This window comes from Equus caballus, chromosome 15 (assembly GCF_041296265.1).
Source record: "Equus caballus isolate H_3958 breed thoroughbred chromosome 15, TB-T2T, whole genome shotgun sequence".
NCBI classification, from domain to species: Eukaryota; Metazoa; Chordata; class Mammalia; order Perissodactyla; family Equidae; genus Equus; species Equus caballus.
This window is the reverse complement of record NC_091698.1, coordinates 53,334,576-53,359,508: the sequence shown is the minus strand read 5'-3', so window position 1 is coordinate 53,359,508 and position 24,933 is coordinate 53,334,576. Positions and strand designations below refer to the sequence as shown.

At 38.1% G+C, this 24,933-nt stretch overlaps 1 protein-coding gene and 1 long non-coding RNA gene across 17 annotated transcripts in view; one reads left to right on the top strand and one right to left on the bottom strand.

Moving 5' to 3' along the window:
* Positions 1-21,812, bottom strand: part of VPS54 (VPS54 subunit of GARP complex) — a 107,135-nt gene extending 85,323 nt beyond the window's left edge. For 6 of the 12 annotated variants that reach the window (XR_011426028.1, XR_011426025.1, XR_011426026.1 and 3 more), the window contains exon 1: positions 21,316-21,456. The gene's annotated coding sequence lies outside the window, so the exon portion shown is untranslated. Of the gene's footprint in view, positions 1-500; positions 561-21,315 lie in introns of those variants that run through there. The other 6 variants (XM_070235371.1, XM_070235372.1, XM_023618995.2 and 3 more) reach the window with 5 other exon arrangements.
* LOC111768090 (uncharacterized) overlaps positions 20,685-24,933 on the top strand; it is a 60,434-nt gene continuing 56,185 nt past the window's right edge. For all 5 annotated transcript variants that reach the window (XR_011426030.1, XR_011426032.1, XR_011426033.1 and 2 more), the window contains exon 1: positions 20,685-21,172. This is a non-coding gene — a long non-coding RNA (uncharacterized lncRNA). The remainder of the gene's footprint in view (positions 21,173-24,933) is intronic.

The following is a 24,933-nucleotide window of genomic DNA, read 5'->3' as shown; positions in this document are numbered from 1 at the left end:
ATTAAAAATAGGATTGCAGATCTCACATCCATTAGGATGGGTATTAAAAAAAAAAAACAGAAAAGAAGTGTTAGCAAGGATGTGGAGAAACTGGAACACTTACACACTGCTGGTGGGAATTTAAAATGGTGCAGCTGTTATGGAAAACATTATGGCGGTTCCTCAAAAAAAGTACAAATAGAACTACCATATGACCCAGCAATTCCACTTCTGGGTATATACCTACAAGAACTGAAAGCAGGGTCTTGAGGAGATATTTGTATACCCATGTCACAGAAACATCATTATATTAGCCAAGAGGTGGAAGCGATCCAAGTGTCCCTTCACAGATAAATGGATAAACAAATGTGGTATACATACGCAATGGATTATTATTATTATTCAGCCTTAAAAAGAAAGTAAATTCTGAGATATGCTACAACATGGACGAACCTTGAGGACATTATGCTAAGTGAAATAAGCCAATCACAGAAAGACAAATATTGTATGATTCCACTTACATAAGGTAACAAAGTAGTTGAATTCATAGAGACGGAAAGTAGAATGGTGGCTGTCAGGGTCTAGGGGAGGGAGAAACAGGGAGCTGTTTAATGGGTAGAGTGTTTCAGTTTTACAAGAGGAAAAAGTTCTGGAGATCAGCTGCATAACGATGTAAATATATTTAACACTACTGAACTGTACACTTAAAAAAGGTTATGATGGTAAAGTTTATGTTATATGTATTTTACCACAATTAAAACTTCTAAAAAATAGGATTGCAGAATACCTAATGACATAAAAATTGTTTAACACATATTGTTAACTGGAAACAGTTTTCAAAACAATACACACAGTATGATCCCAATTTTCTAGTTTAAAATAAACATATTTGCAAAAAAAAATTGCAGAGACATATACCACAATATTAACAATAGTTACCTCCAAATAAGAGAATTGTAAGAAATTTTTATTTTTGTTTGTGCTTTTTTTAATTTTCCAAATATTCTCCTATAAAAACAAATTACTTTGTGTATATTAGTTAGAGATCTCCAGAGAAACACAACCAATGGGATATACAGAAGAGGAGATTTAATAAAGGAATTGGTTCATGCAGTTATGGAGGTTGAGAAGTACCACAATCTGCTTTCTGCAAGATGAAAAACCAGTAAAGCCAATGGTATAATTCAGTCTGAGGCCAATAGCATGAGCTGGTGTTAAGTCCTGGAGTCCAAAGCCCGGAGAACCAAGAGCTCTGATGTATGAGGGCCAATGAAGATAGATGCCCCAACTCAAGAAGAGAGAGCTAGGGCCACCTCAAGTTAGTGGGCCTAGTGGTTAATTAAGTTCAGCGTGCTCCATTTTGGTGGCCCAGGTTTGGTTCACAGGTGTGGACCTACACCACTCATCAGCAGTCATGCCGTGGCAGCGACCCACATACAAAACAGAGGAACACTGGCACAGATACCAGCTCAAGGCGAATGTTCCTCAAGCAAAAAAAGGAAGACAGGCAATGGATGTTACCTCAGGGCGAATCTTCCTCAGAAAAAAAAATAAGAGAGTGAATTCGCCCTTCCTTTGCCTTTTTGTTTTACTAGGACCATCTAAGGATTGGATGACAATGATGCCTGCCGACATTGGTGCTGGCAGATCTCTTTACTCAGCCTACTGCATGAAATGCTAATTTCTCCCAGAAACATCCTCAAAGACATACTTAGAAATAATGTTTTACCAACTATACGGGCATCCCTTTGCCCAGTCAAGTTGACACACAAAATTAACCATGACACTTTGTTAAATGAGGAACAATGCTATTATTAAACTGCTATTATTAAACAGCTTCAGCCTTACACCTACCTCCACTATGAATCTTTTCTAATGACTATAACCCACAGAAAACTAGCCTTTCATTGAACTTGGGATGCTTATTGTCTATATCAGCAGTCTGTAAATTTTTTTGATCCTGTATCCTATCAGTCAACAATTTTTAAGCAATCACCATTTATAAATTATATGGGGTATCATTGTATCAATATGTGTCATATAAAACTGCAGTAAATGGAAATTTTTAAGAGATTACATAAAGAGGAAAGACTTTTTTAAATAATCTATTTTATTAATTAATGGCAAAAAATATCTTTTTACTCTCACTATTTTTAATTGATAGTAATGTGAATCACTATGCCTATTATTATTAAAAATCTTGATTTAACAGTTTATGAAACGGTAATTCAAATGTTTGGCTCTTAGTTCAATTTATTTTTATACCTGGCTTTAATGCCTGTTATAGAAAAAAAAAAGATATCTCACAAATGTATGTAGAAATAGAAGAAATACATTACTGCATCACTGATTAGACTTTCTAAACTCTCTATTTTGAAGTTTTTAAAACAGGTTAGTAAACTCCATTCTGGGTTTTTGAAGAGTTCATCACTTAACAAAATCACATAATGATGGAATATTTCCAAACATCCATTTTCAAAATACATTTACCATAGCTTGATTGTTTCTAGAAAATCAACTATTTTCTCACTTTTTATTTAAAAAGAAAAAACACCTTGCAAGAACAGACTGTGAGAGAGAGACAGAGAGACAGAGACAGAGAGAGAGAGAGTGTGTTTATCTGTTTGGTTAAATATTACTGTCAGTCACATGCCATCTCTGAAAAGATTAGCAAATTTGGAAAACTTTTTTTTTGTTAAAAAGAAAACAGAGCCAGCCCTGCTGGCCTAGTTGTTAAAGTTTGGCATGCTCTGCTTCAGTGGCATAGGTTCAGTTCCCAGGCACACAACCATACACTCATCTGTCAGTAGCCATGCTGTGGCAGTGGCTCACAGAGAAGAAACAGAAAGACCTAGAACTAGAATATACAACTATGTACTGGGGCTCTGAGGAGGAAAAAAAGAAAAAAGAGAGAGGAAGATTAGCAACAGATGGTAGCTCAAGGCAAATCTTTCCCAGCAAAAACAAACGCAAAAAAAACAAAAAACAAAATCACATAACATGTTCTTACGCTTGACAATTCTTTTGAGTGCTGTTATGTATGACTATGGAAGAGTTTGAACTAGGAGCAGGAGAACGCAGCTCTGTACTTTGTTGTTTACTTGTGGTTCCATTATTAGTATTATCTTTAATCCAAGATGTGATTTCTCCACAGGAATCATTTTAGGTTAATTGGACATTTTGTGAGAGTTGGTTTAGTTAAAACTAGATAACATAATCTGTAAACCCAATTAACTACTCATGTAAACTATATTACATCACAAGGATGAACTAAGTGAAGGATACCACCATTAATCCCTTGTGCTTGCTCACTTATTTAAAATGTGACCATCTGATAAATGAACATACGGACAGACTGAAGGTGCTGGTATCAATCCTTACAACAAATATTAGTAATGGTTTCTTTCTTTTGTTCTTTAGATTAAAAAAAGAATATTCCTTAAACTGGGTGGAATCTTACAAAGGAGTTTGGACTTAATCCACAAGATTGTGGAGAGTCATTATAGACTTTAGGACACTGGTGTTGAATTTTGAATACATCATTCTAGGAGAGTATTAGTAAGGAGGGTCAAATACAAAACCTAAGAGGATTCCAATATTTCTGAAGAAAGAAATGAAAGAAAGATATAAAGAAAAGATTGTGATAAAGGAGGAACATCCAAGAAGGTGGGAGAAAAACGAGGAGAGAAATATCAGCTCAGAATTTGCAGATAAAATAAGAAGGAAAAAAACATCCTTTATATTTGGCAATTAGGAAGTCACCAGTTACATGAGAAAGCAATGTCAAGTCCAACAGTGGAGGTGGAAGCCAGACTGCAGAGGTTAGCATTGAATAGAAGGTGAGGAAATTAAAAAACAATGGCTATTGTTTCAAGAGACTCAATTATGAGATTACAAAACAGAACATATAGTACAATCTCATTTTGATATAAAAACTTTATATAGCTATATATAATGTATGAAAAGGTATACAACAAAATGTTAACAGTCGTTATACTTGCTTAGTGGGATAATAGGCCTTTCCTGACCACTGTATCTCAACATGTCCTCCCCCGATCTTTTCCCCCATCCAACATACACACCCTGTTATTCTCTAACACTAGCATTATAGTTTGTGATCTTCATAGTACTTTCTCAAATTATAACTGATAATTTATTTACCTATTTCCTGTCTCCCCCACTATACTGTAAACTAATATTTGTTTCATTCACCTTCCTATACCACACCCAGCACAGAGTCTAAGCACTCAGTAAACTGCATTACTGTTCAGTGAATGAATGAACAAACAAATGACTATTGTGGAAAAGGAGGTAAGCACACACAAGCCACTAACAATGTCTCATACAGGTTCACACACATTCAAAACAATCTAAAAACCTAAGTCAAAAATACATCATCTTGTTTGTATAACATTACCCGACTTTCTAAAGTTTGATTCTAGATCTCTACATTTTTTTTTTTAAAGATTGGCAGCTGTGCTAACATCTGTTACCAATCTTCCTTTTTTTTTCTTCTTCTTCTCCCCAAAGCCCACCCCCACTCCCGGTGCATCACTGTATATTCTAGTTGTGTGTGCCTCTGGTTGTGCTATATGGGATGCTGCCTCAACATGGCCTGATGGGCAGTGGTAGGTCTGCACCCAGGATCTGAACCAGTGGAACCTTGGGCAGCCGAAGCAGAGCACGTGAACTTAACCACTTGGCCATAGGGCCAGCCACTCTACCTTTCTTATAACACAGTATAATATCCTGGTTAAGAAAACTGGCCATAAAGTGAGTCAGACCTCCGTCATTTATTAGCTAGCTGTGTGACCTTTGACAACTTTCTTACCTTCCTAAACCTCGGTTTCCTCATTTGTAAAATGGGACAGCAACAGTATATTCCTCATAGGAATGTCGTAAGATTTAAATGAAATATAACTTATATAACTATATAAGCTCATGGCACAATAGTTGGCACATAGCTGATATTCAATAAGTAACTGCAACTACTACTATTTATTATTATAAACATTTTAAGCATTAACATTTGGACTGTGCCATATAAAGTTCTACAATAAATTTAAATGTTAGGATCCCGAGCATCCTCTATTGGTGTCCTTTGCTTGACTGCCCCTAGTTTGGAGCTGGAAAAGGGGGGAGAGAAGGCAGCAAACCAATATAAGCAGATATAATTTACTATTAGAAAAGTAGCCGCAGCACAGAAGAGCAGTCCTCAAAGCCATGCCAGTAAAAGGAAAAAAAAAAGAGTACTGGAAAATGATGATGAAACTAGAAAACACAGTGGCCTACAACAGAGGCAATTTTGATGACAAAAACTGCTTGTAGGACAGAAGAGGGATGAGAAGGCAGAGAGGCTAGAAACAATGCTTTGGAAGACATTTGAATAAAGGTCAAAGTTGAATCCATGGGAATGGAGTGGATGAGACAAAACTTATAATCTCTGAGTTGGACAAGACTTTAAAAGATCATCTGGCTCAACTTTCTACCTAGAACATGAATCCTTTCTACAAGCGGTCTTTCTGCCTCCACTTGAGAACTTTCAATAATGGAGAATTGACTGCTTCAAAAGCAGAGTATTACTGTAAACAACTATAATTATTTTAGGAAAAAAATTCTTCCTTGTAGTGAACAGAATCCTCCCTCCCTGAATTTTCCATCACTGTTCCTAGTTCAATTACATTATAGGAATAATAGGACAAATAATTCTAGTTACAGGAAAGTAATATTTCAAAGGGAGAGAGTACAGAAAAAGAGAGTTAATGAGAGCTCAGAGCAAGGAGTGAGGCAAACACATTTAAGAGGAAAGGAAGAAAGCAATCAAAAATACCATCCTTATAGAAGCCAAGGGAGAACTGTCCAGAAGGAAAGTGGAAACAGTAGGGTCAACACACTGTGGAGAGGTCAAGGAGGTTACTAACTTCAGAAAGGACACAGGATTAGAATAGTTTTATGACAGTAGTTGAGGCAGAAGCCATACCACAAAAATTCAGTAATAAAGGCAAGAAGATCAACATCTCTTTGGTGATGAAAGAAATGAGACTAAGAGTTGAGCAAGAATCTTTTAGGCCATGGGAAACCCGAGCACATCTGTAGGCAAACAACAAGAAAGCAAGTGAAGGGTGAAATTAAAAAGTAACAAGAAAGAGTGGTGAAGAAGAGATGTGGGGAGAGGTAGGAGATACACATGGGAATGAGGCAGGATGGGATAGAGGCAGAGAGAGAGACTGACCACACTCCACGACTATGAGGCACCTTAGGCTATACTCCACCTTGAGGAAGACAGGACTTTGTCAGGCAAGAGTGAGAAAATAAACAAGCTGATCCAGAAAAGTTGCTTTCCATTCTACTCCTCTGCCTAATGCCCTTATTTGGGAGGGAAAAAAAAGATCACCTGGGACTTGGGCAAACCTGGATTGCCTCACTCCCACCACTAATTCTAAAGATTCTCTGAAGTCCTAAGATCAAGCTGTTGCTAGTGCAGACAAGTCGATTCCAACTCTTTGGGACTCTGTGTACAGCAAAGCAGAAATCTGCTCAGTCTCCCCTGCCCCCATCCTCTCATCTTCCAGTGTTGTATCAGATAATGCTCTGCTGCTATTCATAGGATTTTCATGGCCAATTTTTCTGGAAATGGGTGGCCAGATTATTCTTCCTAGTCTAGAAGCTCCACTGAAACCTGTCCACTATGGGTGACTCTGCTGGTATTTGAAATACCGGTAGCATAGCTTTCAGCATCACAGCAACACGCAGTGGCCTCAGTAAGACAACTGACAGATGGGTGGTGTGGCTCCCTGAAGGGGAAATGAGGAGGCTGTGGCAGTGTGAGTGCTGAATCTTATCCATTAGACCACCAGGGCTGGCTCCTAAGATGAAGAGTGCAGTGAAAATATGTCATCAGTGAAAGAAGCGAGGATGGCAAGGGAGAGGCAAGACAGTAAGAAGAATTACATCGTCACTAATATTTGACTAAACACTATACAGTTCCTAATTGCTTGCTTTCATTCAGATTATTCTGTCAGTCTTTCTAACAACCTAGTAAGAAGAACATTTCTGAATGAATCAATGATCCCCATTATGTGGATAAAGAAACAGGTTCAAGAGTAACTTGGTTTTAGATCATTTAGCCAGTTAATTATGAAGATGGGATTTACATTCAGATGTTCTGATTCTAAATAACATGCCTCTGTCTCTACAGCACTCTGCCTCTCCAAAAGAGTAAGTTATTTCACTACTGTCTCCCATCCATTTCAGGCACCCAGTGCTTTCCTCTTCTGCCTTCTTCTCCTTATCAGATAAATTACTGATCAAATAACAATTATTTATACTAACAAATTATTATGTCCATCTTATATTAAAAATAAATGACAGCAGGGGCTGGCCCCGTGGCTGAGTGGTTAAGTTCACGCGCTCCGCTGCAGGCGGCCCAGTGTTTCGTTGGTTCGAATCCTGGGCGCGGACATGGCACTGCTCATCAGACCACGCTGAGGCAGCGTCCCACATGCCACAACTAGAAGGACCCACAACGAAGAATATACAACTATGTACCGGGGGGCTTTGGGGAGAAAAAGGAAATAATAAAATCTTTAAAAAATAAAAAATAAAATGACAGCAATAATTAACATCTGATAGTAATAAGAATTTTTTAAGACTTTATTTTTTCAGGGCAGTTTTAGGGTCAAAGAATTTTATAAGACTGGGATTGCTAGAAAATTATCCCTCAAGGAAAAAGACACTATACATTTTCATCAGTATAATTTACTATATTTTCTTAGCAAAGAGATAATTCTGGAGTTGCAATGTGAGATAAATATACTACTATGAGCCATCCTTTTAGCACTTTCAATAGGAAATGTGTTCTGAAGTCCAAATAATTGATTTACTAATGAACTTCTGTAACTTGCCTATTATAATTTGAGAAGATAAGGGAAAAGTGGGATTTTTTTTTTACGCTGGACAGAGGTAGCATTTTTTGATATAATTTTGGATTTAAGTTTAGTAAAAGAGAAAAAATCAATATTCAATGCTATTTTCTTTAAAGCAAACAAAAAATGGCAAACTTGATCTCCTTGAATTTAGAAGTACTGAGATACGCAAGGAAAAAAAAGAACCACCATACTGTAATATACTACCAAAGATGAATTTGATAGAAATCAGTAGAGATTATTTTTTTAATCATAGTAATTTAAAATACCTTAAATATCTCATATTCTAAGAAGCACTTCCCACAACACTTCTGAAATTTTAAGAGCTAACTTCTGGTAAATGGTATAGTTAAGCTTCTTTCATACAGCCTAGACACAAATAACAATATACTTCTACACTAAGTATAAGATTTATCATCTGACAAAATCTAGTTTAATCATACTTTTGAAAAGTATTTAAAATTTTAAAAAATATGTATCATATACATTATTGCTCACAACAATCTCAATAATGAAGCTAAAAGTTAAACAAAGATCTGGGCTTTTAAGAAATACTAACAAATTATGGCTGTCATATAAATAAGTATTTGTATACTCATCTTGGGCACTAAAGGAGTATGGAAGAAGCTAAAGGAATCCAGAAAATAAGAACAAAGTTGCACTAATCTAATTTGCTTTTTTCTTACTTTCCCATTTAACAAAGATGAGACCCGGTGCCTTGCAGGAAACTCTGAATGTATGTGTTTCCTGAAGTTCCTTATTTACTTTCAATCTAGTGACAAGAAAGAACAATAGGAAATAATCTTGGCTAGATGGATAAAAAGTATAACTATTTACAATATTAAATTTAATTATTTTTAAATGGCTATCAAATAAATATTTCATGTGTGACATTCTTATCACAAATAAAAATCATAAATTTCTTCAAAAAACTATACACATATATATAGTTTTTAAATCTATGTGTTATTCAAAATAAAAGCAATGTCTTTTTTCCCTAGCACTCATCAGAGACTTAATACACTAAAATAACATAATATAGCAGCCAGCGAAATTAACTAAGGGTCACAGGCCTGCAATCGAATGATAAAACTGTACTGAAATAAAATCTGTCTCTAGTACATAAAAAATTCAATGAAAACCAAATATAACTTGAATGCTTTATTTTACTCCTTTGCGCCATTTATATGACTGTATTACCAGGGAAATTTTTGTCAAAGTGAATCAGATTAGAGCATTGGTATTCGGTTCTTTGTGTCTTGGCCAAAGATAAGCAAATAAATCCTAAAATCACTCATCCAAAGTTACTGGAGATTACATATGTCTTAAATATGTAAACCATGAGACATATTAAATGCCTACAAAAAAGCAAATTTAAAATAAAATCTGTATAATCTCCCCTACCTTGAAAATAGCTGCTAGAAGAAATTACATATTAATATATCCCTAAGAACAAAAATGGCACTTGCATTTATTCACTGTTTTGGATCATCCCTGCCTTGCTTCTTTCAAGAGCAGAAATAATCTAGAGTTAACAGTTTATCTTTGTTAGTAAAATATATTTTATATCTAGGTCTGTAAAGGGTAGGGTCTTCAAATAATCTAAACAAGTACTTTATAAATGGTAAGTAACAATAAAGATGATGCTTTCTAGAAATTTTCTTTTTAGAGAAAATAAAGTAAAATAGCTAGAAACTCACCTGCAATGAATCAGTAAGAGGCTCAAGACTGAAAATATTAAATGTTAGTTTGAGGTATAAACTATAAAGTTCATTACTACTATAACTCAAACCAATATTAAATTAGTATTTTAATTAATCACTGCTTGGCATTACCTCTATACCCTTCCCCACTGTTTGGGTCTCTTAGCCCAGTTCTGCCTTAGTAGCTTCTCCTCTTAGCTTGCATCCCATGTTCAATTACTTCAGCAGTCTCCGTTGTATCTCAATTCTCTCCTTCCTCACCCATCTTCAATATGATCTGTCTTTGCTTTGTTCTTGGCTGCAGAACACTGCCAGGGAAACTTTATGTAAAATAGGCAGATTATAAACTTATGAGCTCCAATTTCAGATGAGGCCCTGCTCACCAGTCCTTTCACTTATTTATCTTGAAACACTTCTCTTTCCCAGTCCCCACAGTATTTATAACAAACTTTCATCACTCACCTCATGTCCCCTACCTTACCGTCATCAATCCCAGCCTCAAAGAGTAACTGTCTTTCTACTTAATACCAAAAAGAAAACCCCAAGTCCTCAGATATGACTTCTTCCCTCCATATCCAAACATATCTGATTCTCACCTATACACAACTCCTAACTTCCTAAGGTATAGTATAGATGTCTACTCTTTTCCAGAGTTAACCTCCCAACCAGCTGTTTTTTTTTTTCTATGCTTTTTGGTGAGGAAGATTGGCCCTGAGCTAACATCTGTTACCAATCTTCCTCTTTTTTTTTTCTCCCCAAAGCCCCAGTACATAGATGTATATCCTAGTTATAAGTCCTTCTAGTTCTTCTATGTGGGATGCCACCACAGCATGGCTTGGCAAGAGGTGTGTAGGTCCATGCCCAGGATCCGAACCAGCAAACCCTGGGCTGCCAAAGCAGAGTGTGCAAACTTAACCACTATGCCACTGGCCAGCCCCACAACCAGCTGTTCTTGATCTCACCTCTCCTCATTTCACCTGAGACCTTGTTCTATTAATTATCCCTGACTCTCCTATCTTCAATCTCATCAGCCCATCAAAAAAATGTTCAAGTACTAAAGTTCTTTCCCTCAACTCTGCCTCTTCAAGCTACTTCTTGCCTCCCCTTCATTGGCAAACTTCTATTCTCTCTTTGTTCTACCTCCTTAGCAATCTGTCTTCCATCTTCACCACTCACTTGGTTTTGGAAAAGGTGAGGAATGATCTGATTTCTAAATTCAATTGCCTATAGTCAGTCTTCATTTAACCTGACCTCAGTGCCCTCAAAAGTCAATGAAGGTAATAAATGTAGATGAAATGAAAGAAGTAGAAAGTCACCATTTGTAATCCTCCAATGCAATGACTGATTCAAGCAGGAATCATTAATGGATGCTAAAACCACTGGTTTAAAAGGTTGTTAGGAACAGGATATTTACATGCCATGAAGTATCACACTATCAATTATTTATTAATTAAATAGTAGAGAGATCTGTAAGTTCCCACCTTTACCAAGTGGTCAAGCTGGAATCACTAAGAGAAGTGATTTTATGTGCCTCCTGATGTGATAAAGTGGTAGAACTACATACCATCTGTGTGGTAATCTTGCCAGAAACATCCAACCAGAATCTAATCATGAAGAAAGAGACTAATTCAGAATATGGAATATACTCAAGGACAAATGCGCTACTTTTCAAAGGATAAACCAAAGAAGAGAGGGAGGCAGTGGGACTGGTCCAGACGAGGGGAGGCTAAAGAGACATCCCAGCCAAATGCAATGCATGAACCTTGATTGAATCTTGCATTAGACAGGGAAAAAAGTTATAAAGAATTTGAGGACAAAGGATGAAACTTAAGGATGGACTATATATTGAATAATGTTACTGAATAATTGTTGATATTCTTAGGTATCATAATGGTACTGTGGTTGTGTAAGAGAATGTCTTTGTAATTGGGAGATACATTCTTAAATATTTAGGAGTGAAGTGTCATGATATTTACATCCTGTATTCAGGTTTGGCAGAAGGGAAGTGTGTGTGTGTGTGTGTGTGTGTGTAGGTGTTCACTCTACCATTCTTCTGATTTTTCAGTAGGTTTAAAATTTTTCAATAATAAAAATGAACCAATGAAGGAAGAACTGAAGACATGTAGAAATGAGCCAGACAAATGGAGGGGAGAAAGGGCATGATAAGAAGAAAACTCCAGGAACAGGGAACATCATGTGCAAAGGTTTGGAAGGAAAAAGAGAGCCTATTGCCAGGAACCACAAGAAATCCAGATGTCTGAGAAAATTATATATTTGGAGGGAGGAGGGAGTTGTGGAGAGTCATAGGCCAGTGAGATAAGTTGGGTAGAGAACTTAATGAATTTATAATCTGTTAAAGGAGTAAGAAATGCAGACTTCATTGTGAAGATAAAAAAAATTACAGAAATAATTTAAGCTGAGGAATGATGCAATCAAATCTGCCCTTTAGAAAGATCACTAATTGCATCACAGAGAATGCACTGAAGAAGACTAAGACTAGAACAGACCAGATAGGAAATTTGCAATAATCTAGGTGAGAGATAACAGTAGCCTGAACTCAGATAAGGGTAGAGGAGATGGCGAAAACTCAGTAGAGTCCAGTCCAGCCTCTTTTCAGTGTCCTACAACCAAATTTATAACTACCTACTGCTCATCTTCACCTACAAGTCTCATAGATACCTAAAATTCAACATATCCAAAACTTAAACTCATTATCTATCATCCATCTACCCCCTCCTTCACTTCCCCCAAATTTATTCCTTCTCTAGCTCAGTTAATGGTAACATCATCTATGCAGTTTCCAAAGTTAGAAACTCTAGAGCCAACTTGACTCCCCAATCTCTCTCCATTCTTCAATTTCTATACCAACTTAGACTGTCCTATGGATTCTACCTCCAAAATTCATCACAGATCCATCCCTTGTTCTCCATTCCAACAGCCACTGTTCTAGCTCAGGATTTTATTTGCAGATTAGACTACTGCAAGAGTCTCCAACCAAAAGTCCTTCTTTGGTCCTAACCTCACTCAACTTCAGAATTATCTTTCTAAAATTCAGATCTGATTAGTTCACTCTCCTTAAGTATTCCTTCTATCAAGTCTAAAAACTCTTCACAACCTGGGCCCAATCTACACACTCAGTTTAGCCAAACTGAAAAGCAAAGCAAAACAAAACCAAGACATGAACTTTCCCAAAATACTTATGATTTCGAAATTTTACTTTATTTACTCTATAGGAGAAAAACATGATAAAATATGATGCATCACCATAATATTCATATACAAACACACATTCTCTGAACTTCCTTTTAGTCAAAAAGCCAACTATTTGAATATAAAATTTCCCAAATCAGTAGCATCTTTTTTGCCATGAAAACTTCTCCCCACTTTCTAAAATGCAATTTTTTTAAGTTCACCATATTAAAAAAAGAAAAAACATGGGGCTGGCCCCGTGGCCGAGTGGTTAAGTTCGCGCGCTCCGCTGCAGGCGGCCCAGTGTTTCGTTGGTTCGAATCCTGGGCGCGGACATGGCACTGCTCATCAGACCACGCTGAGGCAGCGTCCCACATGCCACAACTAGAAGGACCCACAACGAAGAATATACAACTATGTACCGGGGGGCTTTGGGGAGAAAAAGGAAAAAAATAAAAAATCTTAAAAAAAAAAAAAAGAAAAAACATCAATACCACTACATGACTTATTCTCAATACTGTCTCCAACTATTATACCTTCATACTACACCAGAAAAATCTCACCAAAGAGCTGGAGCTCTGTTTACCTGCAGTCTTACTTTTGTATGATTGTGAAGGAAAGTTGACCAGTTAACAAAATTGTAAGAGATTACATTCTTCCCCATTCATTTCATGTATTTTAGTTAATGCAGCTCTACTTAGGACCTTCAGATTATGACACTGACATGCTGCCGACTGGGCTAAGAGGGCAGCTTTAGTTAATTCAACTCTAAATGCCACAGCACAACTATGGACTAGGAGACATGTAGAAAAATAAAAGTATCTCATTTTATGTAAAAAGATATTGAAAAATAGTAAGGAAAAGAAACAAACCTAGAACGAGAGGAGATTTTACAAATATGAGAAACTTTAAAACCACTATTTCTTCAGTTAAATCCTCGCATTTGGAAGAGCAATTACCAGCGGTAGAAAAACCCTTCAAATATAAAGGGAGGCATGAATAGTAAATGAAGACAGAGGAATAATTCCCAAGAAGAGAATTAACCCAGATAACTGTAGCTTACTCTTGAAAAGGCCAAAAGTTTTTGTACAAATAAGTCACTTCTGCAAAATTTAATTCTGAAGTTAATTATATATTTTCACTTTTCAAATAGTATATTTTGAAACCAAGGTAATCTTTTCTCTTTTTTTTAACCTCCTCATTGCCAGAAATGTTATGTTTTTATTTTATTTTTAATTTTACTTATTCATGTGTGTGTGTAAGGAAGACTGGCCCTGAGCTAACATCTCTGTCCACCTTCCTCTATTTTATGTAGAATGCCACCACAGCATGGCCTGACGAGCAGTGCTAGGTCCTCACCCGGGATCCGAACCTGCAAGCCCTGGGCCGCCAAAGCGGAATGTGCAAACAACCACTACACCACCAGGCAGGTCCCTATTTTTATTTTTATCATTAGTGCACTTTCTTTTTTTCTTGAGGTAACATTGGTTTATAACATTATATAAACTTTAGGTGTACATCTTTATATTTTGATTTCCATGTAGACTACATCATGTTCACCACCCAAAGTCTAATTGCCATCCATCACCATACACATCTGCCATCTGACCCCTTCCACACTCCCCCATCCCCCATCCCCTCTGGTAACCACCAACTGATTCTCTATAGCTATGTGTTTGTCGTCATTGTTGTTGTTTTCATCTTCCATATATGAGTGAAATCATACAGTACTTGGCTTTCTCCATCTGACTTATTTCACTTAGCATAATATCTCAAGGACCATCCATGTTGCTGCAAATGGCAAGATTTCATCTTTTTTATGGCTGAGTAGTATTCCATTGTGTGTGTGTGTGTGTACACACACACACACACATATATATACACACCCCACATCCTCTTTCCATTCATCATCATTTCCATCATCATTTCCATTCATATTCAACCACTGATGGGCACTTAGGTTGTTTCCAAGTCTTGGCTATTGTAAATAATGCTGCAATGAACATAGCGGGTGCATGTATCTTTTCAAATTAGTATTTTCATGTTCTTAGGATAAATACTCAGAAGTCGAATAGTGGATCATATGGTCTGATGTAAGTATTGCTATTCCAGCTTTCTTTTCATTTCCTTTTGCATGGACTATCTTTTCTACCCCTTGACTTTCAGTATATGACTATCTTTAGGTTTGAAGCATGTCTCTTGTATGCAGTATATATCTGGGTCTTGTTTTTTAATTCATTCAGCCACCCTATGTCTTTTGATTGGAGCATTTAATCTATTTACATTTAAAGTAACTATGATATGTACTTACTAACATTTTGTTACTTTTTTTCTGGATGTTTTTATAGTTCTCTGTTCCTTTCTTCTTCTCTTGCTCTCTTCCCTTGTGATATGATGGCTTTTTTTAGGTTATATTTCGTTTCTTTTCTCTTTATTTTCTGCACATTTATAATAGGTTTTTGGTTTGGGATTACCATGAGGTTCATATATAATAACCTACGAAAACAGTAATCTACATTAAGTTGATGGTCTTTTAAGTTTGACCTCTAACTAAAAGCCCTACACTTTTACTCCCCCTGCCATATTTTATGCTTTTGATGTCTTATTTTACCTCTTTTGCTTTTGCATATCCCTTAACCACTTATCATAGATATGGATGATTTTACTACTTTTGTCTTTTGACCTTCATACAAGTTTTACTGTATATTTATGTTTGCCAGTGATATTTTTTCTTGATAACTTTCTTATTCCTATTTGTGGGCTTTTCTTTTCCATGTAAGTAAGTCCCTTCAACATTTCTTATAAGGGCAGTATAGTGGTGGTGAACTCCTTTAGTTTTTGCTTGTTTGGAAAACTCTTTATCTTTCCTTCTGTTTTGAATGATAACCTTGCCAGGTAAAGTATTCTTGACTGTAGGTTTTTCCTTTTGGCACTTTGAGTATATTGTGCCACTCCCTTCTAGCCTCTAAGATTTCTGCTGAGAAGTCAGCTGATGGCCATATGAGGTTTCCTTTGTATGTAACTCGTTGCCTTTCTCTTCCAGCTTTTAGGGTTCTCTCTTTATCTTTAATTCTTGACATTTTAATTGTAATGTGTCTTAGTGTGGGCCTTTTTGGATTCATCTCATTTGGTGCTCTCTGTGCTTCTTGTACCTGGATATCTGTTTCCTTCTCAGGTTAGGGAAGTTTTCAGCTATTATTTCTTCAAATAAGTTCTCTGCCCCTTTGTCTCTCTTTTTTCCTTCTGGGACGCCTATAATGCAGATATTAGTATGCTCGATGTTGTCCCAGAGGTCCCTCAGACTGTCCTCATTCTTTTTAATTTTTTCTTTTTTCTGTTCAGCTTGAGTGATTTCTTCTCCTCTGTCATTCAGATCACTGATTCTTTCTTCTGTGTCATCTACTCTGCTGTTGATGCCCTCTAGTGAATTTTTTATTTCCATTATTGTATTCTTCAGCTCCGATTGGCTCTTTTTTATATTTTCCAAATCTTCGTTGATGTTCTGTGTGGAGCAAATCTTCTCCCCAGATCAGTAAGCATCCTTATGACTATTAGTTTGTACTCTTTATCAAGTACATTATTTATATCTGTTTCATTTAGTTCTTTTTCTGAGGAATTGTCCTGTTCCCTTATTTGGAACATATTCCTTTGTCTCCTCATTTTGCCTACTTCTCTGCGCTTATTTATATATGTTAGATAGATCAGCTATGTCTCCTGATCTTGGAAATGTGGCCTTATGTAAGAGATGCCTTATGGAGCCCAGGAGCATGCTCCCCTCTCATCACTCATGCCAAATGCTCTAAGTGTGTCCCCTGTGTGGGCTGTGTGTGCCCTTCTGTTGTTGCAGGGTTGCTATTGCTACAGGTGCACAGGTAGGCTAGGCTGACTCCCTGGCCAGCTGGTGGTAAGGCTCTGTCGAATGTGGCTGCTACAGTCACTTTATTGGGCAGGGCAAGCCCCTGTCACAGTTGGCTGCGAGGTCTAGTAGCATACCACTACTGCAGTTTTGCTAGTGGGTCAGGCCCCCAATGTGGCTGGTTGCTAGGCTCAGGGGCACACAGTAGCATAGGTTGTTGTAGATCTGTTGTTTCCATGGGAGGAGATGAATTCAGGATCCTTCTATACCGCCATCTTCCAAACTCTCACCAGAAATTTTCAAGTCCCATAATACCAAGTTGTCAGGATATAATCACTGGTGAAGAATGTATAAATTGGTATAACCACTTCTCTAGTAAAATTGAAAATGTACATATCCTGCAAACCAGCAGTTTCATTCTTAAATATCTTCCCTGAAAAAACTCTTGGACATGTGCATAAGAAGATATGCAGAAGAAGGTTTATGACAGCTTTCCTTGAACAGAGAGGCATCTGAAACAAACTTGAGTCAGAAAAGAATCCATTAGTCCATAGCAACACTCAAAATATGGTGGAGATGAGCTTTCTTCTTTCAAAGGGTGCCAGCTTGATTGACCTTTAAGAACCTTTAGTAGCCCAGAAATGGGAGCAGCTCTTTTATCCAAGGTAACCTTTCCTTGATAACTTAATTTCACCATTCTAATAATCAGTTTTATACTGAGCTTTAAGTGATACTCACAGGAGCTACTGAAGGAAGTCAGTTTGCCCCCATATTAAAGAGCTTCAGATTATAGTGATAACACTAGTTCTTTTATTACTTTGTTATCAATATATTTTTAGAGTTTCTCTCTTCTCCCTAGAGAGGTTGTCAGCAGTCACTGTTCTCTGCCTTGCTATCTATATTTCTGCCTTTGGTACCCTCTATATCCCCTTCTAATTTGATTCTCCTGAAACAAGTAATCAACTTTTATTGTTTTTAGTTGAGGTATAATTTACATATAACGTTATATTAGTTTCAGGTGTAGTACCTAACTTCTACAGTACTTTATAGTTGGCATAGCATCTTAACACACATTACTTCATTTAATTCTCACAATAACCTTATAATACAAGTCCTATCACTATTCCTATTTTATATATGAGAAAACTGAGGCTCTAAAAGATTGAGTGATTTATCTGAGGACATAAAGCAGGTAAATAGCAAAAGTGATCTCAACTGTCAATCTTTTCTTCTTTCATCACCAAACAGCTTGTTAAAAACAAATAAGAGTCGAAAGTAGAGCCTATAAGAAAAAAAACCATGAGACTTATGTATAAGCTTTGAATTTTTTTGGACATTCATAACATATATTATTAATTAATTAAAACACTTAGCTTACTTCTCTACTTTCTTGGCAGTCGAAGCTACCAGGAAAAAAATCACGTCCAGATAAAGAAAATACTAATGTATATCTATTGCCAATTTCAAAAACCTATGCACCAGTAATGAACAATTCAAAACATAACAGTAGTTCAAATGTGCTGTAAAATAAGGCTACCATTTTCAGAAAAAAAATTTTTTCTTCAGATTTGAAGACAACGAAACAGACTAAAGAATATCTGCATTACGTAATAAATAGATTTCCTTTTACTTTTCCCTCTTTGCCTCCCTCTGCAAAGAGAGTTGCTAGAGGACCTAAAGGGTTAATCTAATCCATCAAACAGTGCCCACTGAGAGCATTTTCCCATCTGGTGGGAGTCAAGAACACTAGCTCAGGTCCTTACCAGAATCATGCAAACCATAGGTTTAGAACAATACTACTGACATTTTGGATCAGACAATTCTTTGTTGTATGTTTGGGGTAGGGTGGGGTGCGATATATTCTGTGCATTGTAGGATGTTTAGCAACATCCCTGGCTGGATGCCAGTAGCACCCCACCTTCAGTAACGACAAAGAAAAATGTTTCCTGATACTACCAAATGTCCCTTGGAGGGCAAAATCACCCATCTGACTATTGATTTAGATGTTAGGGTCCAGGTCTTTGAAAAAGAAGGCCTCCAACCAGCCCTAATTATAATTTTTAAAAACTAATTTTGATGTTAAATCTGGGATTTTAAAAAATAAGATGGTAATAGTACAAGAAGATACCTAAATAATGAATATGAATCCACCTTTAAGTTCAAGCATTTTTACAGGATTTTGTAACATGGATGTCATCTATGTGTATACATTGGTCCCCTCCTCCTCGCCCCATCCCAAAGTGGGGAAATGTCCAGTTCTCTCCCCACTTTGCTAGTAAAATGTCAAATACATACATAAGAAGACCTAAACAACTCCAACTTGCAAATCCCCAATTCTTGCCTTACAGGCCACATTGTGGTTCTTCAGCCACGCATCCTAGAGATTCAAGCTTCTACTCTTCAGATTTCCTCATCTGGTTCCTGCCATCTATTTGTGAAGCGAGGAGGAAGTGAACTGATAACCTTTAACCCTGATATCCTAATATTCGATGACAAAAATAATCCTTCAACTTTTACTTACTGACTCCCAGCTGACCAGACCACCTCTTGAGATCACTGAAGCCATTCATGCTAACTTTTTTCTTTCTCCATTCTTTATTATTAATCTATGCTGAAAACAGTATGTCAGTTGTTTAAAACATCACTTATTAATACCAGCGATCAGTTGTTTATTCTCTGACTCAAAATATTTTAAACATGTAAATTGATTTTAAAAGAAAAATTTTTCAAGAAGCTGTGAGCTGATCCATTTATATGAATGAACCACAATAGGCAAATATTGAGATAGAAAGTAGATTAGTGGTTGCCTAGGCCTGAGGGTGGGGTGGGGAGAATGGGGAGTAACTGCTAATAGGCAGGTTTCTTTTGGGGGTGATGAAAATATTCTAAAAAATTAGATTATGATGATGGTTCCATGCTGTGTAAATATACTTAAAGAATCATTGAATTTTACATTTTAAATAAGTGTACTTTACTCAATAAAGTTGTTTGTAAAAAGCTAAAAGCAGGAAAAAGGAATTTTAATCAACTTTTATTGACAGGAAAAGAAATGTGACTAAGAACAAATTCTGCAGTTTGTCATTTCATGAATTATATAACATTTGGTTTTAATTCTGACATACAACTTAATACCTATTCAGTAATAAATTTTTACTTTTCCAGAAAACACACATATGCAAGTTCAATCATCTTTTCCTAGTAAACTTTGGATAATTTGAAAGCAATGAAAAACATTTCAGAAAGCCAAATGCTAGAGTAACAATACTTCCACAAGAACAAAATATATCAATATCATTAACAACAACAAAACATGGACAGTCTTTTTAGTTTTCTTGTGATGCATTCTTTACAAAGAAAACCATTAAGACATTTTTCATTTCTCTTAAAAGTGATCCTCAAACTGTACTGTCTGTCCCGGTAGTGTGATAATTCTGAAGTTACCAGAGCATAATTTAAAAAGAGCCAAATCACAATAAAACTGCAAACATCTAATCCCCTAATCACAACTATCAATCACCCAAAATTTGCACACATTGATCATTTTTACCAAAACCTATCACAAGCTATGATGATTACAATGAACTATCAATACCTATTTCTAGGAAATCAGACTATCACTGCAATACAAATCGAGTCAAACAAACAAATCCCATCATTCCATCTTTCTATCATAACTGCTTAGAAATCATTAAAGCTCTCAAGGTACTTTTCCAATGAGAACTCTCCATCAGATTTATAAAAGTCAACCTGAACGTCCATCAAAATCTGCAGTTTAAGTTACCACAATAAGACAATTCTCAGTGTACTATCACGCTATCACTTGCCTTGTAAGCATTTACGATTAAGATTGCCCTGGGGTTTGAGAAATCAAAAAGAGTCAATTAAAAACCAAAAACACTACCAACAATTTAATTCTTCGAAAGAACTTCAATAAAGACCAGAAGATAAACCTGGTTAAAGGCGAATTAAAAAAAAAAATTTGCAACCCGAGTCAGCGAAAATTCTAAAAATATCATCCTGAACTCAGCACGTGGACAGACCAAGTGGTAAACTGTAATGGGCAGTCAAAAGTTCCCTTGTTAACGATGGGCGGGCAGGGGAGGCCTGCCTTTTTATCAATGCAGAGATGGAAAGCAGCAGAAGTGAAGAAAATTCTTTAACAAATCATTGCGAGCTAAATTGCCAAACTGCAAAACACCGCGTTACTCTTTAGGTTAGCCTTCCCCAAGAAGAAAAATGATTTTTTAAATTTAAATTATTCCAGTAGGATCCAAAGAAGGCTAAGGGCCCGGCTGGAAACAGAAAGGGAAAGTTTGGGGGCAGCACGTAAGAAGGCGGTGGAAGTTCCAGAGCCCGGATCCCGGAGGGGGCGAGAGGGGCGAGAGCAGCGGCTGAGGCCGCCGGCTGGAGGAGGGGAGCACAGCTGCCGCTGCCGGTCCCGGTCCCGGTCCCGGTCCCGGAGCGAGCGTGAAAAGGAAGAGGAGGTGGCCGAGAGGAGAATGGAAGACGCTTCAGCGCCGGTCAGTTGTGACCAAAACTCTGTGCGCTCCGGGCCGGGGAGGAGACAGAGGGGGTGGGGTCTCAGACCCTCTCTCCACTGAGGGTGAGGGTGAGGGTGGGCCGCGAAGCGCCGGGGGCCGCGGGGGGCCGGCCGGACACCTACCTGCGGGTCCCGGGCAGCCGCCCCAGAGCGAGGCCTAGTGCATCGCCGCCGCCTCCAGCCCTCCACGTCTCGCTGAGGCTGCTCCTCCGCGGCCGCCGCCGCCCGCAGCCCCGTCAGGCCCGAGCCCGGCTTTCCGCCCCCGCCCCGCGCCGGCTGGCCTGTCGGCCGGGGGAGCCCAGGGCCGCCCTCTCGAGCCCAGCTCCGCTCAGGGGTGAGAGGCGGCAGCGGCGGCTCCCTCACGTCTCTCCCGGGTGTCCTGTCAGCCAGCAGTTTCCCCCGGGTCCGCAGCGCCGCCTCCGCCGCTGCTGCCACCGCCTCTCCCACATCCCCGGCCTCCAGAGGAGCCGCCGCCGCGCCGCGACCACTACCCCTAGCGCTTCTGCTCCTTGCTCCACTGCTCCCCTCACCCCGCCGGCCCGGCTTGGCCCGGCTAGGTCCGGGGAGACCGCGCCGGAGGCCGCCGCGAGGCCGCCGCAGCCCCCAGCCCACAATCCACCGCGCGGCTCCGCCGGGGCGGGAGGGCCGCGGCCCGGGCCGCGGGGAGTGCTCGCCGCCTCGGGAGGAGGGCCACGGCGCGGGCGCCCCCGGCGTTCCCCCGGAGCGGGGAATACCCCGCGCGATGCTCTGCGTCTCCCCCAATAATCCTGCCCGCCAAGACACAAACCCACGCTGAACTCAGCTTTTCCCCATGACCCCTCCCCCACCCGAGTGGTTCTCAGGGGCAGCCAGGGGCCGCCTTCCGCCTGCCCTGGGACTGACCCGCGCTCCCTCAGCCCGGCCCTGGCCCCCCCGCCCCAGACCAGCCGACTCCAAACGCACCCATATCACCCAGGACCTATTAAAGTAGATACTCCCACTACACTCCACCTCTCCTTTCATCCCCTAAAAGCGAACCCTGTCCAGAGTTTCCTAAATAAATGTTCTTTGAAAGGTTAAAGGTCACCCCCTCCCCAACAACCCACAGGACTCTGAAAACTACATTGTCTATTGAGGCCTTCCCCCACCAACTCTAAGTTTTCCCCTGGTTCAGGCCTTCCTCCAAGGCACTTATCACACTTCTCTGGCACTGAAATCGGTTATTCCTGCTATTTGACTGAGATACTTTGAGTGTGTGTGTATTATTAATACATCCTCATTGTGATTAAGAGTAATCCAACTCAACTTGGTTTGAGAGGGCTTGCAATCTTAATCCGATAAAATACAATCTGCAAGAAAGGGAACGTCTTGGAATATTTTTAAAAAGAAAAAAAAGGGCCCTCAATCATTCGAGTGCTTATGTCTTAATTTTAGAAAGATTTCTTTCAATTTTGAAACTATTTCTTTGCCTAAAAATATCTGTCAAAGTCGCAGGCATTTATAAAATACTAGTATGTTTTAACAAATCAAAAGTGAAAATGTAATTCTTACAGTTGGGGATTGAAAAAAAAGTTGATACAAGTTTCACTTCCAAGAAGTCACTGAAAGCTGCAAATATAACTGTGAAATAATATTTTACCCACTAAAGAGCTAAGTTGGGGGAATGGAAGGACAAAAGAGAAGAAGCAACAAAAATAGTTGAGAGAAAATTCTTATATTATGTTTTTCTAAATTCTCTACAATTTTGGGATAAAAGGAGTGAGAATATCAATCCCCAATATGAAATAAATGTAGCTATAAAAAATAAAGACATCCTCTTAAATCCCCCGTCTCATATAAAACCAGTTGAGTTTATCTTGTGAAAACCTTAAGGAAAGGTTCAGCAAATTTCATCCAAGGCCGGAAAGGAAAATAATTTCGTTTTAAGTCTACAATCAGTTGATGGATTATACTAAGAAATGGATTTAGCAAGTTCCTATATTTTGAACCTGCATAAGGAAGTCAAGAACAGTTGGAAAGCTACCTTTAACTTGGCAGTTTGACCTTTTAAAAAATATTTGCATTTATGCCCCTCCTTGTTCCAAAAAAGATTCCAAGTTGCTCCAGTTGGCACTTGGATTAAATAATAGCCATGAGGTATCTCCCAGACACTAGAACAAGACAGACTGGTTTGCTCTCCTCATTATCCATCTGTAGATAACACACCATAGGAAGAAAATACACATTGAGTATTATGCTTTGCTCTTTCAGGGATCCAGCATGATTTTTGCTTTTACTTTTCCACAGAACAATTCATAATCATGAATCTAAACAGAAAAGTAAATGCTGATGGCCAGGTTTGCCAACGACAAAAGAAAACAAAATGAAAAACTGTTAACTGGATAAATAATTTAATTTAAAGGTAGATAAATTTCAAATTAATTAATATATTCACTTATCCCTTAAATCATTTCAGTATTAGAAAAGGCAAATTACAGAGAAATATGTATACATATATTATTAGTGTTCATTTCCAGAGACCACAGATGACAGAAAATTAAAAATTGACAGAGATCACCACTGCCCTCTTGCAAATAGGAAGAAAATATTTAGCTACCATATTACTAAAACTGTATTTGGCATAGTATTTATTAAACCTATTAAGAATTATGAATGGTGATATTCATCAGGGTCATATATTCTCATTAGAGGGAGAATGGGCAAATTTTCTAATGCTGTAATACCTATAAAGGAACTACGTTTATGTTAGTGTATGTTCAGTGGGTATTTGTGTGTGTGACAGTAGTGAGACTAACATGTCTACTCAACCAATGAACACCATTTTTAATGACTTATTTTACAGAAACTATACATTCACATGCCAATATAAATACAGAAGGGAAGGGAACACTAGTAGAAGGAACAACTCAGAAAAATTACTTTGCAATTTAGTTAGATTTGAGAACTAGCCCTTCTTTTTTCCACAATAACAAACCTTAAATCTATCAAATGGAAATCATTCAAGTTCTCTAACCTAATCTATAGCTAAATATGTGTAATTACATTGTGTGTTTACTATAAATTATCTTTGGTAAGCAAAATCCACATGCACTCATGAACTTAAAGTATTCTGCAGATAGTAGTTTGTGTTTTTTTTTTTTTGAGGAAGATTAGCTCTGAGCTAACTACTGCCAATCCTCCTCTTTTTGCTGAGGAAGACTGGTCCTGAGCTAACATCCATGCCCATCTTCCTCTACATTATACGTGGGTTGCCTTCCATAACATGGCTTTTGCCAAATGGTGCCATGTGCGCACCTGGGATCCGAACCAGCGAACCCCAGGCCACAGAGAAGCAGAACATTTGAACTTAACCGCTGCGCCACCAGGCCAGCCCCCCAGATAGTAGTTTTTTGATGTAATACCCTAAATTATTTTATCCATTATATTTAAGCTATTTTAAAATGTTATAATGCTTAAAAATCACAATGTATAACAAAGCAATTGGAACTGGAAACTATGTTTTAATGTTTATTCATATCTAATGTAGGAAAACTTTCCGATTTACTTTGAGAATGATGTAAGACATTAAACCTAAATGCAAGTATAAGCACCACTATAAATTTTATAACATTTCGTGTGATAATAACATACTCAATAACTGTTGGGAGTAAAATACAAGTTTTCAGCATACCATCATCTGTTTGTGTCTTCTAAATCAGCTGCTTGATTACTTTGGAAACAAGTACTTAACTCTATTAAATTTCTCTGGTACATTTCTCTTTG